The sequence below is a fragment of the Ceratotherium simum genome, chromosome 27 (assembly GCF_057802395.1).
Source record: "Ceratotherium simum simum isolate JZ-2026a chromosome 27, ASM5780239v1, whole genome shotgun sequence".
Taxonomy (NCBI): domain Eukaryota; kingdom Metazoa; phylum Chordata; class Mammalia; order Perissodactyla; family Rhinocerotidae; genus Ceratotherium; species Ceratotherium simum.
Window position 1 is genome coordinate 4,998,381 of NC_141926.1, and position 26,342 is coordinate 5,024,722.

General features: G+C 48.6%; 1 long non-coding RNA gene across 3 annotated transcripts; it reads right to left on the bottom strand.

Moving 5' to 3' along the window:
- Positions 1–35: 35 nt before the first annotated feature.
- LOC147913396 (uncharacterized) lies at positions 36–10,902 on the bottom strand. 3 transcript variants are annotated; one of them, XR_015548663.1, is made up of 4 exons: positions 10,657–10,902; positions 3,558–3,604; positions 3,272–3,351; positions 36–337 (listed from the first exon to the last, which is right to left on the bottom strand). It is a non-coding gene; the product is annotated as an uncharacterized LOC147913396 (long non-coding RNA). The 3 variants fall into 3 exon arrangements; XR_015548661.1 differs by lacking the exon at positions 10,657–10,902 and having other exon boundaries at positions 3,558–3,716; XR_015548662.1 differs by lacking the exon at positions 10,657–10,902 and having other exon boundaries at positions 3,245–3,351; positions 3,558–3,716.
- Positions 10,903–26,342: the final 15,440 nt, after the last annotated feature.

Below are 26,342 nucleotides of genomic sequence, written 5' to 3' on the forward strand. Positions count from 1 at the left end.
GGCGGAATCCACGGGACAGACGAGGACGTTTCAAGTTGGGCTCTCCTGGCTGCTAGTTATGTTTTATTTGGGGAGCTGTTTTTAAAATTCGAAGACACATAGGAGATTAGCAATGGTAGCTTTGTGGACCTTATGTCTTTGCTTCAGCATTTTGGTGTGATTTTAAAAACAAAATAGAACTATCTCGTGGCCCCAAGTCCTGATGCATGAGCTCCAGGCCGGGGAAACTGCTGTAGAGTCTGGAACGTGGTGCCCGGGTGGTGACAAGCTTCTTGTGACTCTCACGCCTCCAGGCTGTTTCCACCGTCCCACATATTTAGACATGGTTACAGGAGACCTGAAGGAAAGAGCAGACCCTCAGCTACCAAAAGAAAAAAGAGGAAAAAAAAGTATCTTTTATGCAAAGAGCAGAGATAACCTAAAAACAACCAAGCAAACAGCCCTAGGAATACTCCAACCATCCTTTTTATAAAGACAGTCATTGAAGGGCTAGGCCTAACCCCAGCCCTGTCCCCACCACCTTCCCAGACCCTGCTGCCCTCCTGCCACAGGAGCGGACGGGGGATGCCTATGGCGTTCCTGAAGTTCTGGCTAGTCTGGCAAACTTGAATGGACTGCACCTGGAGACACCACAGTCCCACTTAGTAACCCAGGGACACCTGTGAGGCAGGTGCTCCCTGGACCCAGAGTGCAGTCCCCATGGAATACCCTGCCACGGCAGACAGGATTTTGACATTATTCCTTCATGTCTCCAAAGAGCCCGTTCCCTTCCAGGTGACATTCCTACGTGGGAAGAGATGGATGGCCTTTGATCTTGGACAGTCCTGCAGGCCGAGCCCTGTGGCCTCTCCACCGATTAGCTGAGCCTGTTACCTAACTCCCCTGGGCTCCGCCATTTTGTATTCCCACCAGCAGACGCAGCACGGCTCAGATGGGCACACCGTTGCTTACACGGCATTCTACTGGCCAGCGTGAGTCACGGGCCGGCCAGAATCCAGGCGTGTGGAATAGGCTCCCCCGGGGATGAGGAGCTACCCAAGGGCGTGGATTCAGAGAGAGGAACAACTGTGGCTATTTTTACAAACAATCTACTGCTCGGGGATTGCTGTGTTTAATCCTCACAGCAACCCCACTGGTCAGAGGGGGAAACTGAGGCACAGACAGGTGAAGTTCCTTGTCCTGGCCAGGAACCTGCAGAGCTGGGACATAAACCCAGAGTTTAAACTTGCTGCCTATGCTCCAGGCCTGGACTGTGTGCTGGGGACCCAAGGCACGTGCTCTTGCTCCTGCCCCAGCCCTCACCTCCCAGTTACTGTAGTCGCCCTTAGGCACCTGGAAAATGGTGGGAGGCAGGAGTGGATCTGCTTCTGGCCACCTCTGGCTGCCCCAGGGAAGCGGCTGTCCAGTCCCTCCTCCTGGTTCTCTTCCCCTGCAGAGGAGGCCTCCTCACCCCGTGTTAACGCGTGGCCCTCCCTCCGTGGCCTTCATCAGAACCCCACCAGTGTGTACATTAGGGCTGTGAATAATTTAGGCTGGCGATTATCCAGGGAGGAAGCAAACACCCAGGGCTTACAGCCAGGGCAGGCCACGACACGGACCAGGGTGAATCACGCTGCAGACGGGGAAGCAGCGAGGCAGGAATTCAGGAAAATACACCAGCTCTCCTGGGGTTACGGTGGGCTCGGGACCATGCTTGTCTGCAGAAGCTGCATGCCAGGGCCCCGCGGGTGCTCAGAGGGGCTGTGGGAGGACTAACCCAGCGCTGACCCCAGTGTTCTCCTCCCTTGCCTGCCTCCACCCCCCAGGATGGAATGCTAACCACTCAACATGCCGCCTCCCTTCGAGCCAGGGGTAACTCAACTGCATCTCTGCAGCCACCTCTTTGTGACCTTGAGAACAGAGCTGAGAACTGCTGAGACGCTGGCTCTGACGAGGCGAACCTCAGGAGCATCCAGCACGGACACACCTCCAGTCTTCTTGTGATGGGAGAAAGACAGCCCCTATTTTCTGAAGGCACGGTTGATGGGTTACTCTGTTACTCGCAGCCAGTGCATCCTCACCAATAGCGAGAGTAATCGGCAGGGATCTGACACGTCTTTTTCTGACGTGTTTTTATTTCTGCTCATTCCAACCTGGCCAAGCTTTTGGCCAGGGTTCAATCACCTTCTGTCACCTTGAGACCACCTCTGTGGCTTCCTGTCTAGCCCACTTCTGAGGCGACTAGCGTTAGCCATCTGGAAGTAGGGCTACCTTCCTCCCATTGACCACCATCAGCTTTAAGAAAAATCGGAAAAGGGAAAATAAACTCTGCAGAAGAGCCAAGTCTCAAGTGAGGCACGTGAGGAGCACAGTCATCTCACATTTGATGTTCCTCATAGCGGTTCTCACTTGTGAGATTTGGTAGACTTTCCCGTCCTTAAAGCTTTGGGTACAAGGTGTTACTGCCATGAGAGTCTTTCTCATCTTCAAACCCAGTTCTGAATCTGCTTCCTCCATCGGCCAAGGATCTACCTGGTGGAGGTAACAGATTCTCCCACCCAGAGTGTGCCTGCCCCACCAGGTACGCTCCCTGTCACACAGGAACCCAGGGTGCATTGGGAGGGATGCAGACTGGGGGTGGGGGACACAGGGGTGCCAGCAAGCAGTTGCAGTGTGACTCCGGGCACATTACCTGGCCTCACTCACCTGCCTCCTCATCTCTAAAGCAGGTGCTTACCTGATGGGGGTGTTGGGAGGGTGTTGGGGTGCTTACCTAATGGGGTGTTGGGAGGATGTTGGGGTGCTTACCTGATGGGGTGTCGGGAGGGTGTTGGGGTGCTCACCTGACGGGGTGTTGGGGAGCTTACCTGATGGAGTGTTGGGAGGATCTTGGGGTGTTTACTTGATGGGGTGTTGGGAGGAACACAGGAGTGTGTTCATGTGGCACAGAGTATAGGCACCATTAAGTCACTAAATACTGTGAGGTTTTCCTCTTTAAATGCCGTAGCCCTGTCTTTCTCTTCTCAGGACACGCACAATCCTTTACCTGCATTCTATTTACGTGGACAATTTCTCTTCTCTTCTAGTAGCAGTTGGCTGCTTAGGAGCAGGATTCTTGCGGTCAGTGCCCGGAGGAGAGGTGCCCAATCCCGGTTGACTGTAAGGCAGCCTGGCTGCCTCCCTCCCTCCCCGGGCTTCCTCCCTCCTGCTTATTCATTTGCTCATTTATGCAGTCATACGCTCACACATCATGTTGATCACATACCTCACATATGCCAGGAAATCTGATTACCTTTGATCCGGAACTCTCCCATCCAGACTCCTGTCCCCAAGTGCATTACGAAGAGAGTCATTTTAATCTTTGCCAAACCGCTTGAGAATAACCAACAGAAACAAAGATGAGCCAGCCTCCTAACAGTGCACTAACCTGCTCATAATCCGCCCCCTTCTGATTAAAGGGCCCCCTCATGGCTCCCCTGCTACTCCCCATGCTGCCTCCCTTCCTTCCTCCCTGTTTATGTCCCCCATCCTCCTCTAGAGAACCTGTGGACTGGGAACTGGGCCATCCGCTGACTCACCATACATACAGCCCCTTCTGGAAGACAATCAGACACAGCCAAACATCCTGCAGAACAAACACAGTCACTTTGAACTTCTTGTTTTGAGACTGTTGTTTCAAAGGGATGGCAGAGGCCCCACAAGGTTGCCCCGAGGAGGTGCCCGGCACACCCATGATGACAGTTGGCGAGGCTGTGACCCCTGGAGTCCTCACTCCATGGCTGGTGACTGGATTCTCCATATTGGAGAGCCTGCCCCCTGGGCAAGATTCTGGCCCTTCTACTCTCTCTAAGACCCAGGGAACTCCTGGGCCAGAGTTCACTTCCCTCTTGCCTCATTGCCTTTCCAATGGCGTTTCCTCCTTCAGGGGCACGTTTAATGCGTTTAATGCGTGGAGTTGGCATAGTGAGTTAATTACAGTAAATTATAAAGTAGCCCTTAAATGGGTTGCTCATAGCTGGTTAGCCAGTGGGTGAATGAATGTTTTCAGCAGAAGCTCACTTGAGAAAGTGTGGAGGGGGCGGTGCAGGGGGTGGGGAGGACTTTTAAATTGGATTAATAAGTGAGTGGTTAATAGTGGTTAGTCCTCTTCTCAGAAAGAGTGACCTTCCGGTTTGCCGGCCCGGCTCAGTTGATCAGATCTGGCAGGAAGAATAATTACCATTTTACCAAGCTATTACTGTGTATTAGATGTTTTAAATTTAATTATTGAATCTTTTAAATCCCAATTTAGGTTGGGGGTTCTCTCCACTTTACAGAAGGTAAAGGGGACCTCAGTGAGGAAAATGAGAGAGTCCTCATTTTCCCCAGGAGAGCACCCCATCACCCCCCCTCAGCTCTGGGCTCTGGGAGCTGTTACCTCCACCTCCACCCAGAGGTGGCTGATGAATCAGAGCCAGAATGGGAAGCCAGGAGTCCAGTCTTCTGATCTTGGACAAACGCTCACCCTGGGGTATAGCTGCATTTTTCCTAAAATGAAGGACTTGAAATCTTTAATCATCACATTATTTTCCTCCCCATCTGGCTAATAAAGACTAAACATCTCCTTCCAGGGGCCTACAGGACCCTCTACAATCTGAGTCTCTATTTCCAGACTTCTCTCTCATTGAACTCTGTATTTGGGCCAAGATGCCCTGAAGGAAACAGGATTTCCTTCCCGTAAGCCTTTGTTTTGCCTCAATTACCTTGGGAGCTTTCAACACTCACCTTCATTCTTATCTCCACCCATTAAAGCATAACCAGCTCAATTTGTGGGCCTCCTCCTCCAGGAGGCCTTCTGTGAGGCTCTAACACCAGCACTCAGTTTCCATGGAGAGACAACACCCTGCTGGGTTCTCAGTGGTCACATCCGTGGGCACCCTCCTCCCACTCCTAGGGTGTGTGCAGGGGAGGGGCTGGGACTGTTACTTATCCATCTCATCACTTCCCTTAGGCCTTTGGATGGAGATTTGAATAAATAAGTTTAAACAGGTGCTGGTTGGATGAATGTGCCTTTGGCATCTCAGAGGGGTTGGAAGGATGATAAAAAGAAGCCCTTTAGTCATTTACAAGGTAGTTGGAAGAACACCTCCAACGATCCACACAAACACTAGATTTATTAACCACCGGTGAGGTGATATGTCAATAAGAAAAACCCAGCCAGAAGCGGCTTAAGCAACAGAAAAAATTGTCGTCTTGCGTAACTCAGTCCGGCAGTGGGACAATCACTTCAGTGGCTCAGCGATGTCCACAAGGACCCGGTTCTCTCCATCTTCGCTCCATCACCCCTGCGATTGTCTGGTCCTTTTCAGCGGGATCCACCTACCGATGCCAAGACAGCCACCACGGCTCCTGGCATCAGACGCAGGCAACAAAATTCAGAGCAGAAGTGGCGTTCTCCTTCCTGTGTTCCTCCAAGAAAGAGGAAAAATCTTCTCCCAGAAGCCACTCGTTGTTCTCTCTTTGTGTCTTCTCGGCCAGAATTAATCATCTGCTCATGCCTCTGTTTATTTATTTTTTTAGTTTTTCACTTTTTAAAAAAATAAACTTTATTTTTTAGAGCGGTTTTAGATTCACAGCAAAACTGAGCAGAAGGTATAGAGATTTCCCATTACCCCCTGACCCCACATGCACAGCCTCCCCCACTATCAACATCCCCACCACGTGGTGCATTTGTTGCTACTGATGAACCTGCATTGACACGTCGTCATCACCCAGAGCCTACAGTTGACATCAGGGCTCACTCTTGGTGCTGGACGTTCTGTGGGTTTGGACAGATGTGTGATGACGTGGGTCCACCATGATGGTCTCATACAGAGTAGTCTCACTGCCCGAAAAATCCTCTGTGCTTCCGCTACTCATCCCTCCTTTAGTTTTTTTTTTTTTTTAAGAAATTCCAAATCTATTCAGAACTGGAGAGAATAGTAAATTCAGCATGCACGACCCTCTTCTCCAGGTTCAACAATGATCAAGATTCTGCCACATTTGGCTTTAGACATCTTTTTCCTTTGCTCCTTGCTTGGATGAAGTATTTTAGAACAAATCCCAGCCAACATGCCATTTCACCTCCTGCATAATTCAGTATTCACAGAGATGCAAAAAATCATGAACGTTCTTATATAACTATAATGCCATTTCCACATCTAGCAAAGTTAATGCTAATCCCTGGGTATTATCTAAAAATGAATCCATATTAAAATTTCCCTAGTTGTCTCAAAAATGGCTTTTTCCAGTTTGTTGGTTTGAGTTGAGATCCCAGTGAGGCATGCTCGTTACGTTTGGTTGTAAAATCGCTTCAGTCTCTTTTCAATCTAAAAAAAGATTTTTTTTCTAAGAAGTCTAAAATCTCTTCAGTCTCTTTTGAATCTAAAAAAAGATTTTTAATCTCCCCTCCACTAAAAAAAAAGTAAAACCTCTTGACTTGAAGACATCAGGTGGCTTGTCCTATAGAATGTCCTACCTTCTGGAATTATTTCCTTCCTTGTCACATCATTTAACTTCTTTCTCGTGCCCTCCTGTTTCCCGTAAATGGGCGGTAACTCCGGACAATTAAATTCGGGTTCACGTCGTTGGCAATATTTCACAGCTGATGGTGTCTTTCCGTACTGTGTCGTGTGAACAGCGTAGAGCGTCTTGTCCCAATTTTGCTAAAGTTAAGCCTGATCACTGGATTCAGGAAGTGACACTCTGATGGTCACCTCAAACGCGGGGCCAGTCACCATAAAATTTATTTTCCAAATCGGGACATTTTTCCCGGAAGAAAAAGGGGTTAAAAACAATTGAAATAGTAAATTTTCAAATATTTATGCATAGACTTGAAGTTTAATTTTATATTTGTGAACATACAAAATAATTTTATTCAAATTGATTCAAATCGATCTCTACATTCAATGCATTCCCAATCAAAACCTCAGCAGGCTTTTTTGGGATAGAAATTGACAAGCCAAATCTAAAATTCATATGAAAATGCAAAGGACCTGGAATAGTCAAAACAACTTTGAAAAAGAACAATTGGAGGATGTACACGGCCTGCCTTCAAGGTTAGTTATAAAGCTACGGTGAGAAGGATGGTGTGTTATTGGCATCAAGATAGACAAGTAGATCAGTGGGACAGAGTAGAAATCCAGAAATAGAGTGACATTCCTATGGTTCTACTTCAAAACTATATTTTGAATTACATAGAAATTTAACTCAAAATGGATCATACATCTAAATGTAAAACCTAAAACTATTAAAAAGCTAGAAGACATATGGGAAAATCATAGTGACTTTGGGTTTGGCAAAGATTTCTTGGATACAACGTCAAAAGAAAGAAATTGACAAATTCGACTTCATAAAATGAAGAACTCCTGCTCTCGGAAAGACACAGTTAAGTGAATAAAAGACAAGACACAGACCAGAGAAAATACTAGCAAATTACATATCTGATAAAGGACTTGTATCTGGTATATATAAAGAACTATCAAAACTCAATAAGACCCAAAGAATCCACCAGAAAACTTTTAGAAGTAATAAACGAATATGGTAAAGTTGCAGGATACAAAATCAACATACAAAAATCAGTTGCATTTCTGTACACTAACAACGAAGTAGCAGAAAGAGAAATTAAGAATACCATCCCATTTACAATTGCAACAAAAAGAATAAAATACCTAGGAATAAACTTAACCAAAGAGGTGAAAGATCTGTACACCGAAAACTATAAAACATTTCTGAAAGAAATTGAAGAAGACACAAAGAAATGGAAAGATATTCCGTGCTCTTGGATTGGAAGAATTAACATAGTTAAGATGTCCATACTTCCTATAGCCATCTATAGATTCAATGCAATCCCTATCAAAGTTCCAACAACATTTTTCACAGAAATAGAACAAAGAATCCTAAAATTTATATGGAACAACAAAAGACCCCGAATAGCTAAAGGAATCCTGAGAAAAAAGAACAAACCTGGAGGTATCACACTCCCTGATTTCAAAATATACTACAAAGCTGTAGTAACCAAAACAGCATGGTACCGGCACATAAACAGACACACAGATCAATGGAATAGAATCGAAAGCCCAGAAATAAACCCACACATCTATGGACAGCTAATCTTTGACAAAGGAGCCAAGAACATACAATGGGGAAAAGAAAGTCTCTTCAACAAATGGTGTTGGGAAAACTGGATAGCCATATGCAAAAAAATGAAAGTAGACCCTTACCTTACACCATACACAAAAATTAACTCCAAATGGATTAAAGACTTGAATGTAAGACCTGAAACTGTGAAACTTCTAGAAGAAAACATAGGCAGTACGCTCTTCGACATCAGTCTTAGCAACATCTTCTCAAACACCACGTCTGACCGGGCAAGAGAAACAATAGAAAAAATAAACAAATGGGACTACATCAAACTAAAAAGCTTCTGCACAGCAAAGGAAACCATCAACAAAACGAAAAGACAACCTAACAATTGGGAGAAGATATTTGCAAACCATACTTCTGATAAGGGCTTAATCTCCAAAATATATAAAGAACTCATGCATCTTACCAACAAAAAAACTACCAACCCAATTAAAAAATGGTCAAAGGACCTGAACAGACATTTCTCCAAAGAAGATATACAGATGGCCAACAGACACATGAAAAGATGTTCAAAATCATTAACTATCAGGGAAATGCAAATCAAAACTACAATGAGATATCACCTGACGCCCGTCAGAATGGCTATAATTAACAAGACAGGAAACAACATGTATTGGAGAGGATGTGGAGAGAAGGGAACTCTCATTCACTGTTGGCGGGAGTGCAAACTGGTGCAGCCACTATGGAAAACAGTATGGAGATTCCTCAAAAAATCAAGGATAGAACTACCATATGATCCAGCCATCCCACTGCTGGGTATTTATCCAAAGAACTTGAAAACACCAATTTGTAAAGGTACATGCACCCATGTGTTCATTGCAGCGTTATTCACAATAGCCAAGACTTGGAAGCAACCTAAGTGCCCATCAAGGGACGAATGGATAAAGAAGCTGTGGTATATATACACAATGGAATACTACTCAGCCATGAGAAAGATGAAATCCAGCCATTTGTGACATCATGGATGGACATTGAGGGTATAATGCAAAGTGAAATAAGTCAGAGGGAGAAGGTCAAATACCGCATGATTTCCTTCATTAAGTAGTAGATAATAACAACAATAAACAAACACATAGGGACAGAGATTGGATTGGTGGTTACCAGAGGGGAAGGGGGGAGGGAGGAGGGTGAAAGGGATAATTCAGTACATGTGTGTGGTGATGGGTTGTAATTAGTATTTGGGTGGTGAACATGATGTAATCTATGCAGAAATAGAAGTACAATGATGTACACCTGAAATTTTTACAATGTTATAAACCAAAGTTACTGCAATAAACAAAAAATAAAAAAAAAAAAAACAAAAAGCAAACAAACAAAAAAACTCAATAAGAGAACAAAGAACCCAATTTTTTTTTTTAAAAAAGAGCAAATCATTTGATATGTACTTCACCAAAGAAGATAGAGGAATGGCAAATAAATTCATGGAAGATGTTCAATAGCACCAGTCATTAAGGAAATGCAAATTAAGATTACAATGGACCATCACTCCGTAGAGATTATAATGACTACAGTTAAAGAGATTGCTGAACCAAGTGCTGGCAAGGGTGCTTGTTAACTGGAACTCTCATGCACAGCTCTTAGGAACACAAAATGGGATAACCGCTTTGGAAAACCATTTGACAGTTTCTTAAAAAGTCAAGCATATACCTACCATGTGACCCAGTCATTCCACTGCTTGGTATTTACCAAGAGAAATGAAAGCATGTGTCCATGTGAAGACTTTTGCACAAATGTTCACAGCAGTTTTCCTTGTAATAGCCAAAAATGGAAACAGATCAAATGTTTATCACCAGGTGGGAAGGATAAACAAATTGTGGTCTCTCCATTCAATGGAAGGATAGATATGGTATGTTTACTCTCTTGATAGCGGTTATGGCTTCACCACTGTGTACACGTGTCAAAACATATCAAATTGTAGACTTTAAATATGTACAGTTTATTATATAGCAATTATACCTCAATAAAGTTGTTTGAAAAATTTTAAAAACATGCATTCAAGATCAGTGGTCATTAGGGGCAGGGCCCGGGGGAGCAGCACAAGGAGACTCTCAGAGTGATGGAAATGTTCTATATGTAGATTGCAGTAGTGGCCACAGTTCCTGGCGTCAGATGCAGGCAACGAAATTCAGAGCAGAAGTGCCATTCTCCTTCATGTGTTTCTCCAGGAACGAGGAACAATATTCTCCCAGAAGCCCCTCATTGTTCTCTCTTTGTGTCTTGTTGGCCAGAATTGATCACCTGCTAATGTCTCTGTTTACAGACTGTTAACAGTTGCCAAATTCACCAGGCTGCACACTTAAAATGGGTGGATTTTATTGAATGTAAATTATAGCACTATAAAGCTGGTGAAAAATAAATTTGCACTACAAAAACTTAGCTTAAAAGGTCAAGGGAAAAATACAATGGTGTTATATAATTTTCATTTCTAATAAAGTGAAAATTGTATTTACAGATACTCTTGTAAAGAATAAAGATAACATTTGTTACATTAAAGCAAAGAAAAAATACGCTTACCTTCTTTGCATTGATGAGCTGTGAAGGGGAGGAAGAGTATCCTCTGCTAACTGTGGGTCCTTTCTGGCTGGGCTACAAATTAAATTGACATGAGACCGAATAGCAGGAGAAAATCAAACAAAGTTTAATAACATGTATACATAGGAGAAACCAGGGAAACTGAGTTTCTTGACAAATGGTGGAGGTTTTCACCTTAAATAGTATATTCTTGGAGACAAGGGATGATGTTGGGGATGGGGAGGGAGAAGCTAAGGGCGATGACCTGGAAAGCACAGCAATCAAGAGTATGCAGATTTAAGTCTTCTCCTTCTGCCTTCCCTACTGATCAGAGTTTCCAGAGATAAGGTCATCCTCCCCACCCCCTTCCCTGTACAGAGAGGGAGACAGCTTTACAAATGGAGATTTCCCTTACAAATGTAAATGTTTGGTAAACAGAACTTTCATAAGAATAGGCTTAGCAAGGACCCTCTGAGTCTGTCGTTTTTAGGTATAAGTTTGACGGAAGGTTAAAGTTTCTTTCAGAGAGGCACCGCCCCGGTGGTGTAGTGGTTAAGTGAGTGTGCTCAGCTTTGGTGGCCCGGGGTTCGCAGGTTCAGATCCCGGGCACAGACTGATGCATCACAGACTGATGCATCGATCATCAAGCCGTGCTGTGGCAGCATCCCATATAAAGTAGAGGAAAATGGGCATGGATGTTAGCCCAGGGCCGGTCTTCCTCTGCAAAAAGAGGAGCATTGGCAATGGATGTTAGCTCAGGGCTACACACACACACAAAATTTGTTTAAAAAAAAGTTTCTTTCAGAGAAAATAATCAAGGTAAAGAGACGGATTTTGAGGTGGCCAATTTTGATCTCCCACAGCTGGATCAACTAAAAAGTAACTATCAGCCGGATAATTATTCTTGATAAACATTCACATTCTTTAATAAGCTTTTTAACCTTATTTGTTTTAATGCCATGTTAGTGGTATTTCTCAGAAGGATGTATTATTTTCGGAATTGCCTTTTTACTTTTAATTTTATACAAAATTGCCTGGGGTCTTCTTCAAGAAGACATTTTGTGACTAATAAATGTGAGTTTGTTGATGAGTTAAATGGAATCTTCTCTGAAAACCCCGATGTTATCAGATGAGTGAACAGCCTGTGCAGGTACCATCTGAGCCAACCCTTCGAGGAGGAGGGGACAGTCTCAGCGTCTTTTGATGAAAGTATCAATGATTCAGCTGGGGGATTTTCACAGGTTCTGTGTTTTGGCTTCCATCCAGAGAATCTTTCTTTCTTACATGTTTTTATAGGCAAAATATGTCAAACAGTGTTTTTACATGTATGATTGTTTTGAGTGCTTTGTCAAATTTATAGGCTGAAAATCACAGGCTTTCTCAATTTTATTCCACTCTGATGTCATATAAGCTCTATCAAAAATTTGTCCCATAAATGGAGATGTTCCAGGGAGCAATTTCAGAATCCCAAGTCATTCTCATACACTATTTGGGCAGGCACCATGCAACTTGTTCTGTATCCCTCTTTCTTTTGTAGTACTAAATGTAAATGGTCTTTCTGTTTACGATCCTGTTTTCAATAATTGCAATAACTTTGCCAAATGTTTCAAAAGAAGTTGTTTTTGGTTATCTACTTGTTGAACAGTTTGATTAAAGATTCCAACTGATTTTGAACAAAATGCAACCAAAATCTAGAAGACCCAATTACACACACACACACAAATCTAGTATCATTATAAGTCATTTAGATTGATTTACAAACAACTTTTTTAAAGGCTATGCATTTCTGAAATCTGACCCGATGATGGATCTCAAAGGGAGAAAGTATGAAACGCCTTGATGGAGTATTTCTCGCTTCTCATCCATATTTGTTCTGTCACAGAAACTTTGTAGTTCAGTTACTTTAACTTTGTATATGTAAAAATATTTGTAAGTTTTGATATCTGCAGCTTTTATTTCAAATAGAGGTATATCGCAAGACTCATTTATAAATTACGTGTTCACTAGAAATAATCCCAATTATATTTCTGCTCCATACTTTCTTAATTTAATAATAGCACATTTTTACCATGAGCTATGTGACATCAACATTTGTATTTGTGTTATCACAACAAAAACAAATCATGATATCACCAATAATGAGTATTTAACTGAATTTACATTCATATCTTGCATTTTCAACAACGTCAAGTTACACATCTTCAACAGGATAAATGTTCAAAGCTTTACCTGTATTTAATGGTCTGAATAAAAATTAAACACTTATTCAAATTAACTTAATTGGCTTTTCTGTTTGAATCATCTGATAACACACATATTAAGCTGGCATCATTTAACTGAAATTCTTCTGCTCCTGGAGTCTAAACAATAACAGCTATTATTTCATCTTGTAAATGCACAAGAAAACTTGAAATTGAAATGAATGCAATTAGAATTGTCATTGGATCTAAGGGAGAAGGCATGCCTCAGAGAGTGACGACCAAGCTCATCTGCCTTGTTTAATCTTTGTCTTTTAGCAGCTTTAAATCAGTTACTAACTTCGAAGTCAATGATGATTTATTTAGCAGATCCATGTTTTCTAATTTTCACACGATCGGTGATACCAGCGCACATATAGTGGATGATAAATTTTGACAAACATTCTGTGTAAGTTAGGCATTCAGATCAACTTTCTTGAGAAACAGAAATCCAATAACAGCTTTTTGATGTGACATGTACTTTAATTTTTTTCTTTTTTGGCTCATCATGGCCAAAAGGATTTAATAAATAAAAATAAAAGGATGCACTGCCAAATGATGAAATAACTGGTTGTAGAGTTACAGCATAAGATACATAGTGAACCCATGTGGCAGAGATCTGACAACTCTATAAGAGCCACAGCAGGACTGCACCTCCATTTCCTGAACCGGTGTCCCAGCCCCCAACCTGTCATTTCCGGCTGCTTCCCACTGACCTTGCCAATAGGGGGCCTGGTAGTTTTCTGCATCTTCCTGGTCCAGGTTCAGCCCACACCAACTGGACAGTAGGAGCAGCAGCATCACATACTCCTCCCACCCACCCACCCCCAGGAGGGGCAGGGGTGACCTGCCTCTAGCCAACTGTGCCTGGGTGCATTGTGTTTATCAGGCAGCTCTTTGTGTCATCCTTGAAAGAGAAGTTTTCAGAAAAAAAGAGAACCGGTTCAGGTCTGGTCCTCTCCCGGATTTAACTCTATTCAAGTGAGAGCTCTGTTCTCTGCCCAAGCTTCTCCTTCCCTAATAGAAGAGACCACAGCAGAAGGCAAAAGTGCAAAGTGGAGATCTACCAATGGAGACTCCGAGTCCCAGATAGTACCAGCGGGTAAGGCCCCCTTCCCACCAGCCTTCACCCAATGATGTCACCCCCCGAGGCCTGTTGCATCCCTATATTTCATTAGGGGCTGCAAAATGAGGTTTTCTAATTCTGTCATTCCTTTGACTTTTATTAAATCGAATTCCCAGTAAGGAGGACCTTACCAGAGTCAACTAGGGCTATATTTCAACTCTGAGAGAAAGCTCATCCAGGAAAAGTAAGGTAACTATTTATTTTCCTCACATTGCTATTTTTAGAGTAAGAAGTTGAGGGGCCAGCCTGGTGGCATAGTGGTTAAGTTCACACACTCTGCTTCGGTGGCCTGGGGTTCGCAGGCTCTAATCTGGGGTGCAGACCTACACACTACTCAACAAGCCATGCTGTGGCGGCATCCCACATGCAAAATAGAGGAAGATGGGCACAGATGTTAGCTCAGGGCCAATTTCCTCAGCAAAAAAAAAAAAAAAAGAAGGTATCCTAGTTATGGGCACAGGTGTCTGTCAGTTGGGTGTTTGGAGGGGTATCGTTCAGAGCTCATGATGTTTATAGATTCAGAGTCTCTCTGTCAATAGCATTTGCTTGTCTCGGATGCTCAATTGTCCCATCTTTAGCCAATGAAGCCTCTTCCCATTGGCCCCTCCATGCTCCTGACCTGGCCTGACAGCAGCTCGATGGTTAGTGGCAGCAGGAAACCCTGATGCCACTTTGTGTTGCTGGAGGGGGATTTTCTCTAAGGGGCCCTCGGACACTGTTATCACTGTCATCTTTGTCCTTGTCTGGGAGCCCCCTGCAGGTTGTACACTCCTCATCCTCACACTTGGTAAACACCCTCCCCTGCTAGTGGACTTCGAGAAGGAGAATTAGGCACCGACTGGCCAGCCCAGATGGGAGAGAGAAGAATGGACGGGGCCAACATTAACACTGCCCAGATGACTGCACTCTTGCCGGTGGGCCACCCCAGGAGCCTCCCAGGCGGTCTTGGAAATGGGGTTCATCGCTGTCACAGCATCATTTCCTTGGGTGTTCTGTGGCCTGCCACCAGAACTTTCCTCTGCCAGGCTGTTCCTGTCCTTCAGAAACCTCTGTGGGTGTCACAGCCAGCCGGGGACAGGTACAGGATGCAGACTTCCAAATCTGAGCTCTGTTCTTTGACTTTGCCCCCTTCCTGCCCTGGGCAAGCCTTTTGACCTGCCCACCAGGTCACTTTCCTTAACGCTAATAGCCAATGAATCCCTCCCCGCCCCCTCTCCAGACCTCAGAAGGATTTGGCAGGAGAACTAAGTGAGGTCTGTTCCGTGCCTGGAGTTTCCTGCAGATGGATGCTCCGTAAATCCAAGCTGTCATTACATTAAAACCCCAGTCTCCGCGGCAGGGGCCTAATTATAAGACCATCAGAAGGTTGAGGACCGGCCCTCCCACCAGGCAGAAGGTGAGTCTGTACCTTGGAGAGACTATTGGCTGCCACCTGTGCGTACTGGATCCTGTCTTGCCGGGAGCTGGCTGGTTTGGCAGGCTGCTTTTTTTTTTTTTTTTTGGTGAGGAAGATTAGCCCTGAGCTAACATCTGTTGCCAATCCTCCTCTTTTTGCTGAGGAAGATTGGCCCTGGGCTAACATCCGTGCCCATCTTCCTCTACTTTATATGTGGACCCCCCCACAGTATGGTTTGATGAGTGGTGTGTAGGTCTGCACCCGGGATCCAAATCCTTGAACCCCAGGCTGCTGAAGCGGAACACGTGAACTTAACCACTATGCCACCAGGCTGGCCCCTCAGGCAGGCTTATTTTTTTTTTTTTTTTTTGTTTGTTTGTTTGTGAGGAAGACCAGCCCTGAGCTAACATCTATTGCTAATCCTCCTCCTTTTTTTTTTCCCTCCCCTTTTTCTCCCCAAAGCCCCAGTAGATAATTGTATGTCATAGTTGCACATCTTTCTAGTTGCTGTATATGGGACACCGCCTCAGCATGGCCTGACAAGCGGTGCCTCGGTGCGCGCCCGGGATCCGAACCCGGGCCGCCAGTAGCAGAGCACGCGCACTTAACCGCTAAGCCACGGGGCCGGCCCCAGGCAGGCTTTTAAGGCTGGACATGGATTCTGTTTTGGCCCTGCCGTTGCTTTGCTGGGCACACAGCAGTACCTCTGCTCGTGGTTCTGGATGCTCCACGAGGCCAGGTTTGCCTTCCCATTGCCTCCCTCTGTTTGGGATGGGAGATTGGTTTGGTATCTTCCCGTCCCAAAGAAATGATGGTCTTGAAGAGGAGGTGGACAGAGTGTTCAGTCAGCTGAGTCAGGACACAGCTTTCCTCTTGGTCCCACTGGCCGGCTGTCACTGGCTTTTGCCCAGCTGAGTGTGCCCTGAGTGTCACTGCAGTGGGCCCCTTCATGCCTTATAACTACACTCAAATTAGGCATTCCACCCGTGATAAATGACATTCTCATAAAAAAAAGATTCAAAAGGAACTGGCCCTTCTGGGAACTGCCTGCTCTCATTTTAAGACCAATTTCAATTGTGTTCTCATGAAAAAAGAAAAAAGGAAAAAAGAAGGAAAGGAAAGACAGACAAGAAAAATCCCACCCCAATTCCCAGCCTGGGGGTTTTCTGGAACCACCTGCAGGACACTCGCCACCGCCCTCCCCCTCTCTCCCTCTCTCCACAGCCTTTCTCCTTGGTCCTGATCCGGAGGAAGCCCTGTCTCCCTTCTGATCTGATGAGCCAACCGGCTCCTCCCTGCATCCCCGTGCATCCTTGTGTGTCCTCACTCACAGAGATAAAGACTCTTTCTTGGACTCCTCCCACCCCTCCCTTTTAGAAGGCTCTGAAAGGGAGGGTTCTTGACACTTAAAATTTTCTGCACTTTCCCTGCCACACAGTGGTAAGTTTCCACCTTCTCCAGCTTTCTTAGGAACTTTATGCGCAGGGAAGAGGAACTGGGTTTTCCTGGGCTCTGAGCAGTTTCTGGCTCACTGCCTTGGACCCAGTTTGGGAAGTGCAGGACTCAAGGCAAAGGTCAGGACAGGGGCCTCGTTCAGCCCCAGGCTTATTCCCTGAATGCAGAAGGGGGAGATGGTGGTACTCACGCCAGTGTTGTCGTGCAGAGTAAGTGAGGTCGTGTATGTAAAGGATGCTTGGTGCCCACAGAGGGCTCAACAAATCACTGTAAATATATGTTACATATGATATAAACATAATATAATCTCTATAAATAACAATAACTATGGTTATCATCAGCCTCAGTGGAGAGATGATGGTTAGGGATGAAGACATTGGCTCCTAGCCCCAACTCTGTCCCTTACTTGATAGACTGGGGGTTGTCACTCAACATTGTGACATGGTGGGGCTGGATCCTTCTTTGTTGGGGGCCGTCCTGTGCACTCCAGGATGGTGAGCAGTATTCCTGGCCTCCACCCACTGGATGCAGGAGCCCATGCCCACCTAGATGTGACAACCAAAGACGTTTCCAGACATTGCCATGTCCCCAGGGGGCAAAGTCACCCCCACTTGAGAACAGCTGTGACAGACAAATCATTGGTTCTGTCTGAGCCTCAGTTTCCCTGTCAGTAAAATGGGAGGAAGAATGGCTCTTCCGTGTACCTCACAGTGCGGGGTGAGAGGTGGGAGGATCCAATGGGATGCTGTGCAAGCGCTTGGGAAACGCACAGCACTTCCCGCTGGAGACGGTGCCTCCGAGTGCCAGAGCACACCTGCCCACACCTGCAAGGACAGGGGAGGATGACCCGGGCAGTGCCTGTGACACGGCCGAGGACCTGGTGGCCAGCACAGACCGGGACCAGCCACCTCCTGTGTGCCCATCCTCGCCAACCCCCACCGCTGCCCTAGACCGGCAGATGATGCCGCCTCTGGCTGGCTCACCTCTTGCTGGTGCTGGGGAGGCACCTGCCTTATGTCTGACCATCAGAGGACAAAAGCCAGCTGCACATGTATCAGACACTGGCTGTTAGTGGGAGTTCTCAGAAGCATAAGATACAACCCTGTGGGGCCGGCCCCATGGCCTAGTGGTTAAGTTCGGCGTGCTCTGCTGCAGCAGCCTGGGTTTGGTTCCCGGGCATGGACCTACACCACTCGCTGGTGGCCGTGCTGTGGCGGCAACCCACATACAAACTAGAGGAAGACTGGCACAGATGTTAGCTCAGGGCTAATCTTCCTCACCAAAAAAGAAAAAAAAAAAAGATGCAACCCTGTGCCCCCCGAATTCGCAGTCTAAGCGGAGAGACAGAGAAGGTGCAGGGGTAACGAAAGCCCATGAGAAGAGGGTGTGTTTCTGCACTGGGAGGGGAGACTATGGATCTTCCATCATTGCCCAGCACCCAGGGCATGCCTGGCACACCGTAGGTGCGTAACAAATGTCATGGGATAAAAGAGCGCCTGGTGAAGAGCAGTCAGGATGGAGGTCCCGAGGGCACGTCCCACCCAACTCCTCTCCAGGCCCTCAGCACCCAGCACCACATGATTCATGCCCAGCAGGCTTTAACAGACGTTTACTGGTGCTGATGGAGGGGTCTCTCCCCGTGGACCAGGCCAGGGAGGCTTCCTGGAGGAAGTGGGGAAGTCTCTCCTTGAAGGATGTGTAGTGTCCTGCTGGGGGAGTGTCATGGGCTGAATTGTGTCCCCCCCCAAAAATTCATATGTGGAAGCCCTAACCCCCAATACGTCAGAATGTGACTATATTTGGAGATGGGGTCTTTAAAGGGGTAATTACAGTCCGCCCTCCATATCTGCGTGTCCCCAATCTGCAGAGTCAACCAACCACGGATGGTGTACTAGGTTTACCATCCGAGGTTGGTTGAATCTGAGGATGTGGCACCCACGGATATGGAGGGTCAACTAAGGGACTTAAGCATCCACGGATTTTCATATCCTTGGGGTCCTGAAACCAATCCCTCGAGGATACCGAGGGATGACTCTAAGTCAAAATGAGGTCATTGGGCCGGGTCCTGATACAATCAGACTGGTGTCCTTATAAGAAGAGAAGATGGGGACACAGACACACACAGAGGGATGACCATGTGAGGACACAGGGAGGAGACGGCCATCTGCCAGCCAAGGAGAGAGGCCTCAGAGGAGCCAACCCTGCCCACACCTGGATCTCGGACTTCCAGCCTCTGCATTGTGAGACAATAAACTTCTATTGTTAAAGCCGCCCAGCCTGTGGTACATACAAGGATAAGCTATGTCCTGGACCGGGACTCGGGCCCCTGGTCAGAAGGACCTGCCTGATGTCCGAAGGTCGTGCTCAGAGGTCTTCCAGCTTCCTTCGATTTGAAAAGTGCCTGAGAGTGACTGAAAGATGACACTGCTGGGCCTCAGCTGGTCATCAGATTCTTGGGGCCCCCGAGACCTCTACTCACGTGAGGTTTTATGGAACCCAGGTCGGGAGCAACTCTTTCACTAAGGATGGTCCACAGCCACCGTGGAGGGTTGTCTTTTCATGAAAGGGCCGGCTTTGTCCTGCTACACGCTCTCCAGACATGTGGCTGAGGAGCAGTAGGATGTCCTGAGGCTTCTGCATGTGTGAAGGATGCTGCTCGGGTGGTGGGCACACAGCTTGATCCCCAGAACCTTGCCGTGGCGGGACCCTCACTTCTCTGCTGGGTGGGCTGTGGCCCAGCTGAGCTCCATGCTTCCCAGGCCTAAGCCAGCCTTTCTCAGCGTTTGCTGCTGAACACTGAGAATGTTCTGGATGGGGCTAGAGAGCACAGAAGCCTGAAAGTCCCCGAAGTCAGAGCCCACGTGGAGCGAACTCTCAGGGCTGGAAACCTCAGTGGCCACAGTGAGGCCTGGGGGCCGAGGCTGGTCAGCTCCAGGCCCTGGCTCCTCACGGCCCACGTGACTCAGTCAGAGGGGCGCTGTCCTGGCATGCCGGGCTCCCGGCTCGGGGCAGCCGAGCCCCACCGGGTGCTTGGCAGCAACAAGTTGTTAATCCCCACACCTTCCTTGTGAGGTAAGTGTTATTATCCCTGATTTCCAGGTCTCAACAAGATGAGACAGGCTGGCATGGCTCCTAAACCAGAGCGCTGGGCCACCTGGCTCTGGCGAGCCAATGGGGGGCAGGGGTAGGGGATGGAGTCTAGGGGACAGCAGACGCTGTGAGAGGAGCTCACAGCCCCATAGCAGCTCCTGCCCCAGCTTTCCCTCCCTTAACGCTCATCCTGAAGACCCCGATGCTCCCCCTCTGTGGCTGGGGACTTGGGGGGCCACCTCAGGGGGCGTGGGGTGCTATAGGCAACACTGATCAGTGTTGCTGGGGTTTGAGGACACAGTGAAACGGGACAGACTCTGGGGGTCTTCGAGCTGGGAGTAGCTGGGCCTCCCAGCTGGCCACCGGAGCTTCAGGGGCAGCCGTGGCTGCGCCTTGCCCAGGGCATTCTGTTTTGAAAAAGAGCCTGATGCCTCTGAAGACACCTTGGGCCCCCCATGGAGAACGTGTTCTTCTGAAGCCAGAAGATGACTTCCCAAGATGGATCTGGCCTCGGGCACCCTCGGCATCCGAGGCCTGAGCTGTGGGCTCAGTGGCCTCGCCTCTGCTGGGGGGCTATGAATGCTGGGGGCTTTGGCTAACCATGTTTCTTCCTGTCGGAAACACCTGCCTGGCTGGTCCACTCCCTCAGGTCATCCTGAAAATGTTCATGCAGAGATCTGACCCCAGTGGACTCACTCAGGACAAGAACAGGACTGGGAATCAGGGGCTCTGGATTCAAGTCTCAATTCTGCCCCTGATGGGTTACTTTGTCATTCTGGGCCTCGAGTTCCCCATTGAGACAACGCGGAAGGTTCTAAATGGTCTCAGGGGTCCCTCACCCCTATCCCCCCACTCCCCGCCCAATCTTTGGCCCAAACACTAGAATTCCAGCTCTATCCTATTTGTGTTAGGGCCACCCCGCCCTGTCCCCAGACACTCAGGCTTTGGGATCCGGAATAAGCTGAGTGCTTCTCACGCCCCTGACCTGCGCTGAGGCCCACCGGCCTCACCTCTCTACAGATGCTCTGAACTTGAGAATAAAAATCAGGAGAAAATTACGACTCATTTTTACTAATCTCTAAATGAAATTTAGGAATTCTTCTATTTTGAGTGTAAATGACAATACTCAGTAGAGTTAGCAGACCTGGGACCGTGTCCCCAGGAGCAGCCACAGATATTTCGTATCACATTGAGGCGGCCTCTGCCCCCTTGAAACCCCATTTCCACTCATCACGACTCTGAGATGAGAGTGGGTATGTGATCTGGTGGCCTGGTCTTACGACCGACGTGCTCACAAAGAAGCAGATGCTATTATATCTAACTTTGTTTTTTCTCATTCTGATAACTGTGTTTTAGCATCATTGATTTCCCTTGGAACCCTACATGTGTTATCTTAATACATTAATCTGAGAAGCAATCGTGGCATAAGAAGGGTCAAGTACCCCCACTTTATATCAATGTCATCTCTGTCCCCCACCCCCATGGCCTCCTCTTAATGGCGGCCGCCCTCTTCCCTCTTTGCTGGCTTGTCCCTCTCCTCCAGACTATAACACACTCATCTTCCCCGGGGCCCAGCCCCAGCTGAACATTTTCACAGAATATTGCTCTATACAAAAAAAGTCAAGCCCCCAACCCTGGAAATCAAGGCTCTCTGGGAGCTGCCTCCCCACACCCCCCTCACCCCTGAACTGATTTGTCTGGTACCTGTCCCCAAGCAAAGGACAATTCATGTAGGAGATGTCTGATGAATGCTTAGCAATCAACAGTTAAAACCGGGGTGGGATTGGCCGTGCCTGGGAAGGCCTGGGAGGGCCTGGGAGAGCCTGGGAGGTTGGGTCCTCCTCTTGCCCCAGAGGGATCCCCTCTGTGCCCTCTTTTCCCTTCTAGAAAGGAAGGTCGAGACCTGTTTTCTTGGCTCACAGGTACTGGCAGGGGTGAGGTCATCCTCGGAGCTCCCCAAGGAGAGGATGGAGAAGGCGCTATTACAACCTTATCAGATCCTTTCTGTTGGGGGGTTGGAGGGGGTCCACAAGGCCTCCAACCATGCCAGGGCCCCACCTCCCCCTGGCCTGCAGGGGACAGGTGGAGGGGGCAGCTAGGAGGGCTCGTCCCCTCCAACTCCCAGGGACAGCCCCAGCGGTGGGGCGTGACCTCTGGGTCCTTTGGGAGGTGGGTTCCCTGTCGATGGTCTGCTCTGCTGGCTCCATCGCTGCTTCCCAACGTCGGGGGTGGCACAGGTGAGCACAGGTGTCCGGGCGTCCCACCTGGGGAGGCCGTGGAGCGCGGGGAGGAGAGTACAGCTTTGGAGTCTGTAGATCTCCATTCCCCAGCTGCAGGGTGGCCGGTTGGTTTCTTGGCCTCACTGGAATCAGCCTCCCCTCATGTAAAGTGGGGTTACAAACGCAGTGAGCGTGGAAAGCCCCCAGTCCGTGTGTCTGGCTCAGGGTGGTGCTTAGTGTGGAGGCAGCTCCTTCCACCTCGATGGAAGGGCGGTAAGGACTGGCCGGCCCTCTGAGGTCTCTGGGCACCCCGCCTGGTGGACACACAGGACCCCAGCAGAACTTGGGCCTCCTTGAGCTGGCGCTTCCACTGCTGGTCACTGGGACCAGCTGGGACTCAGGACAATCAGCCCTTCTTCCCATGGGAATGAGCCAGCCTGTTAACTGCTCCCCAAGACCGTCAGTTACCATGTTCATAAACACAAGACTCCCGCCATGAGGGCTCTTCTGTGACCAGCTGTGGGGGATCCACCATGAGGACAGTGGGCTCCCCCTCACCCCAGAGGGAGTTTGGGGCCCTAATCACAATCAAGGGCAGGCTTGCTGCTGGAACAGCCTGGCGCCCACAGGCAGCCGTCCCGTACCTCTGGCTGCACGTCAAGCTCCAACGGCTCCCGAAGCAGGTGTTCCTCTGATGTCAACACACCAGTTGAGAAGGGACCATGAGGGCCCGGCGGCTCCCTGTGTTCCCGGAACCTAGGAAGGACAGGGAGGGAGGTGGATAAGGATTCTGTGGCCTCTTACCCAAAAGATGGGGAACAACTTGGGGCAAAGGTTGCCACCAACCCCCCTACAGCAGAGGTCCTGCTTCCAGCAGTCCTGTCTCTTTGGGCAGAAAGTCACAGAAAGCCCTTCGGGGACTTTTTGAAGAGCATCAAAGCCAGAGGCTTTTAAGCCGTTTGTTCATTTTTAGCAGTACAACTGTCTGTCTCTTTAGAAGAATCTATGAGGATGCTGAGTAGATGGAAGGGGGACCCCTGTACTCCACTGGCCTCCCCCAGCATCCGCACATGACGAAACTGAGGCCCGGGCTGGTGTGATGACTTGCCCAAGGCAGGCTCCTCACCACATCAAGTGCCTGCACACAGATTCCCAACGATCTGCTTAATCCCATAACCCAGGGTTGGCCGCTGCCCGTCTTGGACATAAAGTTTTATTGGAACCCAGCCACACCCATCGTTTCTGTATTGCCTGTCTGCTTTCTTGCTGCAATGGTGGGAGTGGAGATGAGGAGCTGAGACAGAGTTCCATTTGGTCCGCAAAGCAGACTCTCTGGCCCTTTATAGGATGAGTTTGCTGACCCCGGCTGGCTGAAAGCAAACAAGCAAAGAGGCTTGGGGGTGGGTCCAGGGAGGATAAGGCATGGCTGGGGTGGGAGGGGCTGAACTTGACCAGGGTAGACGCAAGTCTTATGAGCCTAACGGAAGGTTAGCTTTGAGAACGTTTCATCTGGGCAGTTTATTACGCAGCATGAACTCGTTGGGCTCCATGGCCTGGACCCAGCACCTTCCCTTTGATGAAGCATCTTCACGTCTTGACTTTAAGTGGAGGGATAATAGGACCCTTTCGCTGGAGGAGAGTTAAAGAGCAAGAAATATTTCAAGCCTCTTATCACCCCCTCCGATTGAGTTCATGCTGCCGCTTCTGGAATATTTTATGGTCTCGGGTCAGCCTCCAGAAGGGTCAAGAATTTAGCCAGTGGGTGCCGTTCAAGCTTCCGAGAAGGCGGCCATCCACACTTTAAGTACATTTTTGCATCCTTGCTGGATAAACACAGATCACATCTCCCAGAGTGCGACAGTCCTTAGGGTCGGACTCTAAGGTGCACCCCCCAGCTTCCCCTATAAGCAATTACTCCCACCTCGGCCTCTGCAGATCTCAGGGAAGATACATCAGTCCCTTTGATTAAAAGAAAAAAGTCAGTCTTCACAGTGAGCATAGAGAAGTGAGCAGGAGGACTTAGATGTCACCTGGGTGGTGCCTGCCTGTCACAAGCACACTCACTCCCTGTCTCCTGCAGGAGGAAGGGCACGTCTTGCAACACAGCCTCTGAGAACCCGTCGTTAGCTCTGCGGTGCCCTTTCCCAGGAGTGGAGCCTGGCAGGCTCTCGTGTCCTCCCAGCTTATGACAGTGGGAAGAGCGCATCCCATTGGCACGCGGGCAGGGAAGGCTCTTCCAACAAGGAGCCGAGTGTGCCTGCAGGGGTCCCGGCTGCTCTCACGGTGTTGACATCCTCGCTTATCTTCAGGTGTCCTGCCAGGGGCCCTGCCTAGAAGAGCCCTTTCACGTCTGGCCCCTGACGAGGGCCAGCAATGCGACCCGAATCAGGACTGTCTCCTTCTCCAGGTGAGGCTCCCGTGGGGCAGCCTTCTCTCCATCCCGAGGAGACACCCATGCCTTCCACCTCCTCACCTGGGAATGTGAGTACTCTGGGGCCCCCAGAACACACCAGCGTCGTTACACCTGTGTCTTCCATCCTCCACCCAGCACACCTTAGACACAGATGCAGGAGTAAATACACCACAAAGGCTGGAGTTGGCTCATCCTCAGGATCCTCACACCTGGAACCTTCCTTCCCAAAGCCGCCACGTCTTACCACGCTTGTGGAGGCCAGTAGTCACCGCTCGGGGGCACTGGCAGAAAAGTTCAAGAGCACAGACCAGTCTCACAAGTCTTGCTTGGAAACAGGGTGATGTGTCTGAACCATCCAGGCCACTTTCCAGAGATGGGGACACATAATGTCAGGGGACAGGGATGGAGAGCTTTCAGCCACAGAAGGTCCAGGTAGCTGCTTCTTCCTTCTGGTAATCTTGCTTCAGAGAAAATCCCTTCCTTCCTTCCTGGCTCCCTTCTTCCTTCCCTTTTCTGAGGCACTTACCACTCCTTGGGCCCTGTACTAACTACTTGACCATACATCCCCTCTCCTAATTCTCAAGCTATCTACTGAAAAGGTCCAATTGTGATCCCAAATGACAGATAAGGAGAAATCTGTGCCCAGGGCCGTGTGTAACTGGTGTTGGTGGATTTGAACCCAGGCCTGTCAGACACCAGGTCCTGCCTCCCTGACCACTGTACTGTACTCCCTGCCCCAGACACCTGGTCCTGGGGGCCAAATTGCACACGGCTGCATCTACTAACACAGGAAAGAGGCTCTGGGCCCTGGGAGGTGGAGTTGGCCCAGAGACAGGGGATTCCAGGAAGCAGAGTTCCCCCAAGACGCTGATCAGACCCGGGAGACGGATTAGCGCTGACGCCACATCCCACACAATTCTCTTTTGTTGACTTCCTTGGCTCCGGCCAACATTCTGGTCCCACATCAGGCTTCTGATAAGGAGACACTTCAGCTCTCTGTGCTTCAATTTTTCTCCCTGGAAGGAGGGAGAGTTTAAAAGAAGCCACTGTTGTACATACATTTATCTGCATGCTTGGGGCTCTGGTGGGGGCCCCAAAGTGCGGGTGAGGTTTTGTCACGAGTCAGGAGACTTGGCGAGAGTAATGCATTCACCCCAAATTCTCTGTGCAACTCACCAGAGGCAGCTGTTCTGTGGACGAGGGCTGCGAATGCTGAGAGCTGGCACATTCTGTCCTCTGCTCATGCCCCGGGCTGAGCTGTCCACCTGTGGACTGTCTTTCTGCCTATGTCACTCTTCTGAGGTCACCCAGCATCACCCAAAGGGGCAGAGAAACCCCCAATCCCAACCCCATGGCAACAAAACCTTGAACCTGGGAGATAACGGAGGGCTGATAACAGAACCCTGGGCTGATAACAGAGGGAGGCACCGTCTCCCCTTGAGCGTTCTCTCTGCCTGCCTTTCTCGGCGGCTCCCCGGCCAGGGCTGGCTGGCTGTAGGTCTCATCCCACCCTCTGCAGGAGGCTCTCTCAGCTTGTCCTCGAGCGTGTGACAAAATTCTGGCAGTTATGACCTTTGTCATATGCTGATGGGGGTAAGGGGAGTATGAGGGGAGAAAAGGAAATACTCTCCCAGTGGATTCCAACAGCTGGTCTCTAGTCCCCTGGAAAACCTCCAGAAACTGCAGATGCCGCGTCCACCCCCGGAGGTCAGACCCTGGACAGAGACTCAGAAACTGCAGATGCTGGGTCCAC